Source organism: Bidens hawaiensis, unplaced genomic scaffold, assembly GCF_021521415.1.
Source record: "Bidens hawaiensis isolate Kalapana, Puna unplaced genomic scaffold, B.hawaiensis_p1.1 tig00036709_1, whole genome shotgun sequence".
NCBI classification, from domain to species: Eukaryota; Viridiplantae; Streptophyta; class Magnoliopsida; order Asterales; family Asteraceae; genus Bidens; species Bidens hawaiensis.
This window is the reverse complement of record NW_027496399.1, coordinates 140,744-153,268: the sequence shown is the minus strand read 5'-3', so window position 1 is coordinate 153,268 and position 12,525 is coordinate 140,744.

Sequence of the window (12,525 nt, the reverse complement as noted above, 5' to 3'; positions counted from 1 at the left end):
AGATATATCATCAAATATAATGTTTTATATTTTGAAATAATTTTTTATTTAAAATTTATTCTCGAAAATATTATTTTAAAAAATATATTATATTTAAGTTATACATGTTATCATGTTTTATATTTTTAAACAAATATCATCAAATATAATGTTTTATATTTTGAAATAATTTTTTATTTAAAATTTATTCTCGAAAATATTATTTTAAAAAATATATTATATTTAAGTTATACATGTTATCATGTTTTATATTTTTAAACAAATATATTATCAAATATAATGTTTTATATTTTGAAATAATTTTTTATTTAAAATTTATTCTCAAAAATATTATTTTAAAAAATATATTATATTTAAGTTATACATTTTATCATGTTTTATATTTTTAAACAAATATATCATCAAATATATTTGTTTAAAAAATGTGTTATTTTTTTAAATAAACATATTAACAAAATATAGTATTTTTTAAATATCATTTCTTATATTTTTAAATAATTTTTTATCATGTTTTATATACAGATTTATACTAATAAAAACACAAATTTTATATTAAACCAATAGTAAATTACACTGGATATTACATCAGATTCTATACAACGACTAATTCCTAATAATCTTCTGGTTTGTTATCAGTTCTTCTGGATAAGCACTCCAAAAATAGCATCAACACAGCATCTCTTTGCCCCCTAAAAATGGGGTAGAATCATTAAGCCCGCGTATCTTTGTTGGTCGGAGCACTCCAGCCACCTGGTTATCAAATCCGCCAGGATATATGGGATAACTTTAAATAAGGTACCCTATATAGGTACCGTTGTGGAAGCTCTCGCGATTTACCATGGGTGCCATCTTTGTTGATACAGGAAACCCAATACAGGCATCGATGCCATCTTTGTTGACACAGGAAACCTCATGGTAAATCGATCGCTCACGTTTTCAAAATAACATCTACACAGTCACCTTTTCAAATTTATTTTCTGGTGGTGGTGGTGGTTTTTGGTGGTATAATCTTGTGATGTATAGCGTTTTTTGTGTTTTTGGCGAGTTGAACGGTTAGAATTGGTGGGTATTTAACATCTACGAAAATTAAACACGATCCGTCGCGGATCGACCACTAACCGGCGGATCCGATCTACTTTTGAAGATATATATAATTATTTTAATAATACTGGTTCTATTTTATATTTTTTTAATTTACATTTTTTATCACTATAATAAAAATATATTCTATTAAATAATTTTTTTTTTAAATATTAAGTATCAAGTTTTATATTTTTAAATATTTTTTTTAAATTTATAAAAACACAAATATTATTTTAAAAATTAAATTATTTTAAAGTTATATATTTTATCAAGTTATTTTTATTTAATAACACAAACATTTTACAAATCATCCTAAATAAACTGGCTCTTCAGCTTGCACTCGCTAAGTTTCCCTTATTTGCATATACTCTTTTATACGATCTTCGTACAAAGACCTCCATTCGTGCGCCGCTTCGTTGGCGTATCCTTCCCATTGACGTGTTGGTAGCGGCACGGGGAAATTCCCTTCTAATTGTATGCTGAGCCAATGATTATCCTTAACATTTAACACTACTATTACCGGAATCTAAGATGGTGGTTCCGGACTCATTCTCATTGGGAAAACTCTCACTGGAGGTCAGATGGAGGTTGATTAAAACACAGTCATGCGTCTGAGCCACTACGTGTCTGTGCCCAGGTAACTTAAACCACCTACTCTTTTGCTGGAATAAAGCAGACGTTGAGCAGTCCAGCGAATCACGAACCGTGTCATAATTACCAGTTACCTCGTAGTTCAACCTTTGGCTTCACCAGGATTTGTTAGTAACCATCTCATTCCTCATGCTTGCTCTGACCTCCTTCCAGTTCTGTTGACGCATGCCTAAGCCGACAGCGATTGCTCTGAAACCGCAATTACCATCTGGCTTTACATCTTTTATTCCTGAAATGAACGGGTATGCCCAGGTGGGAATGAGGTGCCTATAACTTTCTATGATTGGGATGCCCTTAGGGTCACGCAGTAATGGAAAACGAAGGTCGGTTGGAGTCTCATGCTTTTTAAATGAGCGTTTCGGTGGTTTAGGTATCTTAAACCGGGCATGTGACTGAGACTTGGAACACGACAACGATTGGGTGGGGGCTTCGGGAGTTGGTTGCCGTGACATAGAGGGGGCGTAGGAGCTGTGTCTGTGGGGATCAAAATCTATAGAGGGGGCGTAGGAGCTGTGTCTATGGGGATCAAATGACGGGGAGGTAGCGTAGGAGGTGTGCCTGTGGTGATCAAATGACGGGGAGGTAGCATAGGAGTTGTGCCTGTGGGGATAAAATGATGGGGAGGGGGCGTAGGAGCTGTGTCTGTGGGGATCAGTTGACGGGGACGGGGAGTACGAGCTCTATCTAGGGGTATCTCTTTTCTTGGCTTGTTGGTTTAGATTTGGACGCCCCCTAGGGTCGTCTCGTTTCTCAGGCTCCTCCTTGTTTGATTTCCCAGGAAGAACAAACATTATCTTTGAGAATAGACTTTTTTTTTGCATTCGGTTGTTTAGTCCTAGAACTTGTTTTTTCACATGTTCCAGTTCCCTTTCATAGTCTGGTTCTTCGTGTCCAACAGACGCCGGACTGAAATCGAGCTTCCTCCAAAAGGGGTCTATGTCTTTTAATGGAAACGTATATTGTTAATAGTGTTCCAGTTAAGCTTACAAGCACACGGCAAGCCCCATGATGTTTGTAACCGGTGGTCGCACTTCGCCTCCATATCTAGCAATGTGTCAAGCAAGGTCAGCTCTTTATCAAGTTTAGCGATAGCAAAAAGTGACACCCTGTTATGTAGCTTTTCAAACAAAGTCAACTGATGGTACTTCTTGATCCTAACACGGGAGTCTTCATGGGTCGCACTGATTTCTTCCATTTGGGAATTCATGACTTCAAGGGCAAACGCCGCAATAGAGTCTAGCGAATTGTTCAGCCTCGAAAGGTGTCTCTTCATGTTTGCGTGCTGGCCCTCTACTCTGTTTGTTGTATGCTCGCCGAAGTTTAGTTGGTCGTCAATCCAGAACGACACGAACTTCTCTTTGTAGGGTACCAACCAGTTGTCACGAATATAATACCAAGCCTTACCACGTCTGCCGTGTCCAGCTAACGCGGATTCCATTTGACCGCAGTTGTAGTCGTACATAGATTTTGTTGGCGACTCATACAGTACTTTCCACAAGTAATTGAATGATTTAGAGATATCATCCTGGAAAAGACTCTTATGTTTTATCTGTATGTTCTGCATGATGTGCCACCTACAAAGGTTTTTGGTAGCATTGGGAAAGACTATTTCAAAGGCATTCATCAAGGCTTGGTCCCTGTCAGTCAGGATGACACGCGGCTCCCTGCAGTCGACGAGCATGTCTTTAAGGCGTTCAAGGGCCCATGTGAAGTTACACTCTTGCTCCCTAAAGATAACTGTGTGCACAATACAGAAAGACTTTGATGTCAACGTCACACCAACAAACTGAACGAACGGCCACTTGTACATGTCGGTGTTGTACGTCGTGTCAATCTGCAGCAAATATGGGAACGCACGCCACATGGTATGCGACTTGTATACAAAACAATAAATAAAAGCAACAACGTTTTACTAATACGTTAGCGCCACCTAGTTACAAGGGGTTGCCAAGTAGTCTAGGATTTAATAGAATATCGTTAATTGCATTACGTTAACGACACCGTGCTATAAGAGAATACCAGATAGATCATGGATTTATAGACTTCCCCATGACTGAAAGCGATAAACACATAGGCACATAGCATGTAAGCATAGAACACCAAATCAAGCAATTATTCAAGTAAAGTAAACAATCACGTTTGTGGGTTTAAAGATTCAAGTAATTGAAGCATTTAGTTTGATAAGTATGAAATGTCACCCCAAAACGAAAGATGGAAAAAGGGGCATGAAAGTACTCACCTCGATTGATGAAACGAGAAATAAATAGATAAATAAATGAAGCTCGAACGGTAAACGAACAGATCCGACTTGAAACGATAAACACCTTAGCTAAAATAAATAATGTAATATACATTAATGAACTTGAAACCATAATGAAACTATATTTGAAACATTGGACGGGAAGGTTCGATTATTTATCGGGTTACCAGTTAGTTTGTTAATGATTAGGGACTCGTACTTAATTGACAATTAATATTATTTTATTTGGGCTTTAAAATAACTAAACCAATATTAAATAGAAACAAGACGGGTTTTAAATCAATGGTTCGGTTTTTATAAAAATGAATTGATAATAAAGTTTATAATAATATTATTAATGGTAAAGATAGTAATGATAATAATAATTTTATAACATGTTATATAATATATATATAAATATATATATATATATATAAGATCAAAATGATGATAATACATAGTAATATTACAAATTGAGAATTGTTGTTAAAACTAATAGTAGTAGTAGTATTGTTGAATATGTTATTAATAGATTTATAAGTTTTAATAATACTGATAATAATTATTATTATATCAATTATATGTGTCATGTTAATAATAACTAATACTTATAACGTTTTAATAATAGTAGTATTAGTGATAAAAAGATATAACTCGAGGGACAATGACGTTAAACGACAACTAGGCCCGACATGGGTTTCGGTTCGACAAAACAAGTAGATAATGATAACAATACGAGATTTTAATAATATTCCTTAATAATCATAATAATAAAGTAACAATAATCATAGTAATAAATAATCTATTATTATGAAAATAATGATAATAATAATTGTTTTGTTAAAAGTTAATAATAATAATATCAATAATAATAATATTAATATTTATCTTGTTAATGATAATAAAGATAATAATATTAATATTAATAACAAATAAATATAATAGTAAGTTATAATAATAGAATAGTATAAATAACTTAAAAAAAATAAGTCTTTTATAGTATATATATATATATGTATATGTACATATATATATATATATATATATATGTATATATATATATATATATCTAATGATAATAATAGTAGTGATAGTAATATATAATGGTAATAATATGAATTAAACCTAAAATAATAATATAACCTTTATATATATTTATTTTTTATACATTAATTCAAGACCGATTTTAAGTGGTTAGTAACCCGGATGTATTCCGTCTTGATTAACCAAACCCGATTTGTTTAAGTTTGCCGACAAAACCATTTTTCCCCAAAATCATTTCAACCAAAACTAAAACTCAAATCGATCAAACTAAATCCGGTTCGGATAGCAATTTAAGACCGCGAACTCGATTATGACAACAAAACGAATCAAAATCCGAAACTAGTTTACCTATTATGTCCACGAGTCTTCGGAGAAAGGTTGCCGGAGACGTGGCGGGTCACCACCACCGTGTTTCATACCGCGTCGCCGGAAAAACAAAACAAAGAGAGAGAGAGAGAGTGATACAAAGAGGGAGAGAGAGAGAGATACGAAGAGAGAGAGAGAGAGAGCCGAGAGATGGAGGGCGAGCAGAGAGAGAGCTGAGGGACGGAGAGAGAGACGAAGCACCAAGGCCATGACGGTGCTCCGACAGAGGAGAATAGAGGAGGAAGAAGAGAGGGGAAATCGGAGGTGTTGGGGTCGCCGGAGAAGGAGAGTGGTGGTGTCGGAGGTCGGTTGTGGTGCGTCGGGACTCGCCGGAGCTGATTCCGGTCGTCGGAAAAATGGGAGAGGGATGGGGGTGACGGCTGGTATGTTGTGTGTGTTTAGGGTTAGGTTTTATTATTTTTTCTTGTTTATATATATAATGACATATTTACAAAAACCCCCCCTCAAGTTTCAAACAGGTTTAAATTGAGTTTAAAGGTTCTTAAAACTCATAACAACTTTACGAAAAATCGGTTTGGACCCCTATGTTTTCTTAACCACTCTATAATATGACAAACCTCGATTTATTGATGATCGAGGTCTATATAATATTATATAATAATTAATTTGGGTTCTAAAAATGATTGAGTCGGTTTTACAAAATAAAATTTACAATACGGATACAACTCGAGACTCAAATTTGACAAATGTCACAGTATCCCCAACTTTTTTAAAATTTCGTCCCGAAATTAAAATAAAATTAAAGAATAAGTAATTATTAACGAATATTGCCTTTAGTAAAATAATTTGCAAGAAAAAATTTTGACAAAAGAATAACGTCAAATCCTTGGATGGCTCGAAAGACGCTATAAATGAGAAACATAATAAAGGCACTTATATATAGGATGTACCAATGGCGTATCCACCATGCCTTTATCACGACTCAGCATTTCCATCGTTTTTCCGCTATCATTCTCGGGTCTGAGTTATCGCACACAAGTGTACTTACTATGGCTTTCATACGGGGATTTCGATAATTAAGTGTGCACCCATAATTTTTTAGATCGTCGTATGGTCCACATGGTTTGTCCCATTGCATGGTTTAAAAAGACATTTATTTTTTGAAATATTTAAAATAGATGTGTAAGTAAATTTGTTGAATTTTACCAATATTGGTAAATCAGTACTAGCGGTTGAAAATTTTCGGGGTTGACTTTTTAATAATTAGGAAAATGGGATACATAAATGAAAGAATTAAAATCTTAAAGTATAACCAAGGTGAAAATAACTATTTTGGTTTAAATAAGTAAAGACGATCAAATAAATAAAAATCCAATAAGTGAAACGAGGATCCAAAGAGTGAAAATGAGAAACCCGAACGGTGAGTACATGAGTTAGGGGTAAACAAGGTTACAATTTACAATAATGTCGTACATCGAGTTTCATACGCGTACAAACTTGAGGTTATAGCTAATTGAGAATACGATTGCGTGAAATCACGAGAATGAGGTGAGTTTCTTTGGGGTGACGCATACTTGCATCAATATAAATAAAATAGTATTGATTAACAACCAAAACAATCGATGAAATGTGATAAAACGTGAATACGGCCACCATTGTGAAACCATTTATATAATCGTCATTATAATAACGGTTTCTAATAGCACCAAAACTTGTAGACAGCCACATATGAGCCGTTAATAGATTAAATGAAATGATATAGAAAAATGTATAGAATCGCGTTTACATAAATGTTCAAATATAATAACACAGTCATGAAAATATCGTTCAAAAGATAAACGAGATTTTTAGCGAAATCTGAGGTTTTGAAAGTATTGCACAAATTGTTATTGAATAGTTTGCATTCGGTCGCGAAATTCAAAACACAAAAATAAAATCTCATGTGCATAATATTGTCATCGAAACATCTCATCAAATGAAAAGAAAATCGCAATAATCGTGAGACTCGAATTAATGTCTAATTATGTAAATCGCGTTTTATATGCTCATTGAAAATATAAGAATAACATTGAAAATGAAATCTCAAGTAAAGTCGTTTTATTGTTTCCAAGAAAATGAATATAATAAAATCATTATATCGCGGTATCGCGTAGCTAGAGAAACGTTTTGGTCATTATCAAGTGTAAATCTTGTAAGTTCAATTTGTTTGAGGAAATTTGGTATACATAAAGCGTTTGTGATGAAAAATATTTATAAACTGATGATTGCGATAATAAGAAGTAATATTACGTAAATCGTTATTGAACAAAATTTTGTGTAACAATATGAAGTATATAAAGTATTTGAAATTGCGTCCCAAAAAGATTTGCAAAGCCATGGTCATTTAGTTTATGCAAGATGGTGAAAAGTTGTAATTTGTTATTGAATAAATCCCACATTTAACATTCAAAATGAAACCTCGTATTTATAAAGTTATTAAGAGATTTATCACCTTAGGTGACAACATTTAAACTCTTGCAATCATACATATAATCGTTTAATAATCTTTGAATACAAATCCTCATAATAATTTTTTTTTGTCATGGCAATACAATATATACATATTTTTAGAGTGTATAATTTAAAAGTAATTATTTGAACACATGAGGTTGTTGTAAATACGCTAGTTGTATATATATAAATAAAAGAAATTTAGGGAAAAACGAAGCTTGCATGCGTAGGGAGGGGTCTTAGGCTTCGTACGGTGAATGGGTTGGAAATTTGGTGAAGTGTGAGTATGTTTCGGTTGGCTTGCGTAGTTGGGTTTTCTTGAGTTGGATTTATGAGGTTTTTGGAGTTTAGGTCGTTTGAATGGTTTAGGCTTGGATGCTTGAGTGAGTAGTGGTTGGGCTAATAGGTGAGGTTTGGCTTATTTGAGCTCGGGTTAAGTCGATGGGTTGGATAATTTTTTATCTTGGCTAGTTTGGGGTTGAGATTTGGTTTATTCATGTATTTTGTAAGGAGTGTTTGGGGTTGTTACTTTTGATACCAAACTCTATGGTTAGATGGGAACGGTGTGGCGATATGGTTTGTGACTCAACATAGTATGTGTGACATCCGGCATTTTTAGGTTAACTCTGTTAACTAAACCCAGTTAAATCCTGTTGACTATGTCTATAAACTCAGTTAGTTCTGTTAACTATGAGTATGAACTCTTGTACATGTGATGTCATGTATGCGTATATTTAAGTCAACGTGTCATTGGTGACTTAAACAAGGATAAGTGACTAATTATAACTAGGATAATAAACTCGTCTTGCATGTTATAATAAACATGTCATATAACATGTATGATAAGTATAATGTGCTATGTGATTAATATGTTATATTATGGTTATTACATGATGATGTGATTGTAAGTAAGCTAAATGATTAAATAGGTTATATTGTATGTCATGTAACATGTTTATTATTTAAATGGAACCTTAGGTTATGTTACATAGGAAATGTTTATTAAAATATGTAGCATGTCACACATGAGTTAATAAAAGTTAACCTAAGTAATTTTATTCATTAAATCAATCATAAAGGGTTGTTAATAACAAGGAGGTTACAACTATTGGATGCCAACACCTTTTCCTTTCCCTTTTCCTCTCTCTTTGGCCGTGATACTCACACACACACACATACTCTCATTTTCTTTCATACAAACAATCATCTTCTAGTATTTTCTCCATAACACAAGAGTTGGTGATTTTGGTAAACAAGGGTTTAAGCATTTGATCAAGCAAAGTGAGTAGATTATTATGTTTATATGTTTCTTTTTCTTTTAATTCATATGAACCTTGTATCCAAATGGTTGGATCATGAAAGGGGATGATCAAAGTTTGACAAGTAAAAAGGATTTTTGTATGTGTCTTGATTAGTATTTTTGAGTCTTTTATAAATACATGTGTTTTTACTTTTCTTATGAAATCAAATGGATAAAAATAAGACATGAAATTTGATTTGGTAAGAATGTTTCTTGATGATTTTGAATCATAAATGTTTCTTGATGATTTTGGAATCATAAGGATATAAAAGTTGTGTTTTGTAGTGGATTGTGCCTAAAACTGCTTGCTGACAGACTTGGTGTCTCGGATTGTATTGTGAATAAATTGATTATATGTTTGAGTTTTTGATCGATTTTTGATTCTATGAACATGTACTTTGAATCTAGTTTTCAGAAAGTCCGAAATCTTAATTTTTGGACACTGTTTGAATACTTTTTATTAATTTACAAAATCAGGATGCAAATCTAAATTAGAGAAAATAATTCTGAGTTGATTTGTAAATTTCATAACTTGATGATAAAAATAGATATGGATATAATTCTACTTCTAGGATGTTGTAAATTGAATTAGGAATCTAGTCCAATTGGTCTTGCATCAATTGGACAAATATGGAATTTTTGACAAATTTTTGATTACTGCTATGTTGTTGTAGAAATATAAATCATGTTGTGGTAGTATATGAATATTCTGGACGAATTGGTAAATCTAAAAATTGTGAGAAAAATATATGTTGAACCTAATACTGATGTGTACATGTGTGATTTATTTGGTAATTTAATTGTGAGTTTTGATTGATGAGAAAAATCGGTTTAGGTGGTATAAATTGTTAAAGGTGATAAAGGTGTTGGTTGAATTGAGATAATTGCAAATTGTGATATGTTAGTTGTGGTAAATTAGAACTTTGACTTTTTAAGTCAACTTAGAACTAGTTGACTAAATAGTTAGTCTTGCTTGTGATGTTGTGAAAGTGTACTGATCATTGAATTGCAAGGAATATGGCTAAGTGTGTATACTTGATGATTGATTAAGTGTGACTAGAATTATAAGGTAAACATTCTAAGTCCAACCTTTTAGTCAAAGGTCAATATTTTAGTCAAAGGTCAAAACTTTAGTCAAAGTCAACTTTAGTCAAAGTCAACAAATGGTCAAAAGTCTTTTTAAAAACAATGGGAGATTGTTGGATACTAGTGGTTCTAGGAACCATCCCACAAGTTACTTACGTACTTGCATTTTTAGGGTCTTGGCACGTGACGCATTTACTTTGGTCGGATTTGTGTAATACCCGAAGCACCAACAAGGTGAGTTTACGGCCCCACTTTTATACCTTTCCTTTGGGGGAGGAAACATGCAAAACTGTTTTACTTTACTTGCTCTAAATCTTTACACAACCGTTTGGTTGCTTATAACGTAGTGTTTCTTTACCATGGAAAGTCCTCACAAACATCGGACCGTTAACTAAGGTTAACTGGCGTGGTAAATTTAAATAGTACTAATGGGTTTGACAAACCCCACCCTGCATTATTCTCGACTGGAGGTCGAACGGGGTGTAACTTTGACCAAACATTGTTAAGTTTTGGCAATACTTGACTTGAGGCAATAACTAGTCAGCTTCGGTCATGATGGAAACATAACACCATGCGGCAACGAGTTAACTAAGTGTAGTTAACCATGGGTCACTTTTATTTATAAATGTTTATGAACTGATAGAGCATAACTTACTTTGAAAACCTGTGAACTCACCAACGATATGTGTTGACTCTTTTTAGCATGTTTTCCTCAAGTCACTAGCAAGCACTTGGAATAGGATAACATTGCATGCATGGACTCGCATTGGTTTAAGTTTGAAAACATTTATTTGATATTGGTTTTGCGCTTGTAGCGCCATGAATTATTTAAACTTGTTTGGGAGATGGCTCCCGCACTTTGTTTAGCTTCCGCACTAGCACTTAAGTACTCTGAATATTTTATTTTGATTTGTTAAAACTTTTAAGACCATGTAGATGTCGTTTGGTGTGATTAATGTGTTCGGATCCTGGTTTGTCACCCGCCTTACGGTAAAACTCCGTTAGTGGAAATTTGGGGGTGTGACAGTATGGATCGAAGGGTTTTGAGTCTTAGTTGGGTAAACTTTGGTATGTTTATGTCCAAGGCATTTGGTGAATGTGTTTGTCGTGTCTTTAAATTATTAGGATAGTGAGTTTGATAGGTTTTCGTTCATATTGAGGAAAGATTTGAGTGCGCGGGAAAACTTTTGAAGTGTAAGGATGGTTTGATTTAAGGCGGTAGTTTGAGATGAGATACGGGGTGTTTGGGAACTTGTGGTTGCGTTTAGATAGATTTTGACTAATAGTAGCTATTAAATTGAAAATATCATAATTTATAAATAATGTTTGAAACATTCCATGAAAATTTTGATAATTAAAATTAAAAGTTAATACATATACATGAATATATATATATTATATAAATAGAATTTTTTTTTATTTTCTTATTTAATTTTTTTAGATCCGAGCGTGTGAACCACACAAAACCTTTTTTTTTCTTTTCATATAAAGATTACAATAATTTATTTTTTTTATGAGGAAATTTTAAAATACGTAAATTGAATGTTATGAGGTCTCTATATTAAATGATGAATGTCGTTTTGGGAATATAAAGTTGAGAAAAGAATTTTTTTTACCAAGTTCGTTATTTACTATCGTGTAACAAAAATATCATTGTATGTTAGAATGACCGGAATTATAAATCGAGAAATCATAAGTAAACGATTTTTTTGTCTTTAAAGTAAAATTTCTATGAAGGTTTGCATGAGAATTTCAAGAAGATTACAAGCTATAAGTTTGTGATTTTCTTGAAAAAAAAATCATGGCATTACTATCATAAGAATTTTTCTTTTAAAACGCGGAAAATCGTATAATGTAAATTTTTATTTGTGAAAATTTAAAATGAACCAAAGATTGCATGATGAAAGTTGTTATGAAAATATATTTGGGCAGCGAAGATTTTTACTACGTGTATTATATAACGTAGTATAATTAAAGATGCCGTGAGAAGTTTAAATAATTAAAATTTTGAAGTGATCGTCCAAAATAAATGGAATTGTTACAAAAATAAAGTTTTTATAAGGTTTTTGTACAAGGATTTTAAAGACAATTTAAATTTATATAATACGAAATTTACTTGAAAAGTTGAGGTGAAATTTATCATAAAACCTTCTTAGTATGAGGAAATTTATATAATAAGATTTTTTTGTTTGTAAATAGTTTTAATGAAAATATTAAAAATCATTATGAATAGATCAAACTCTAAATATACATATATTTATTTGTTTATTTATTATTATTATTATTATTATTATTATTTTTAACT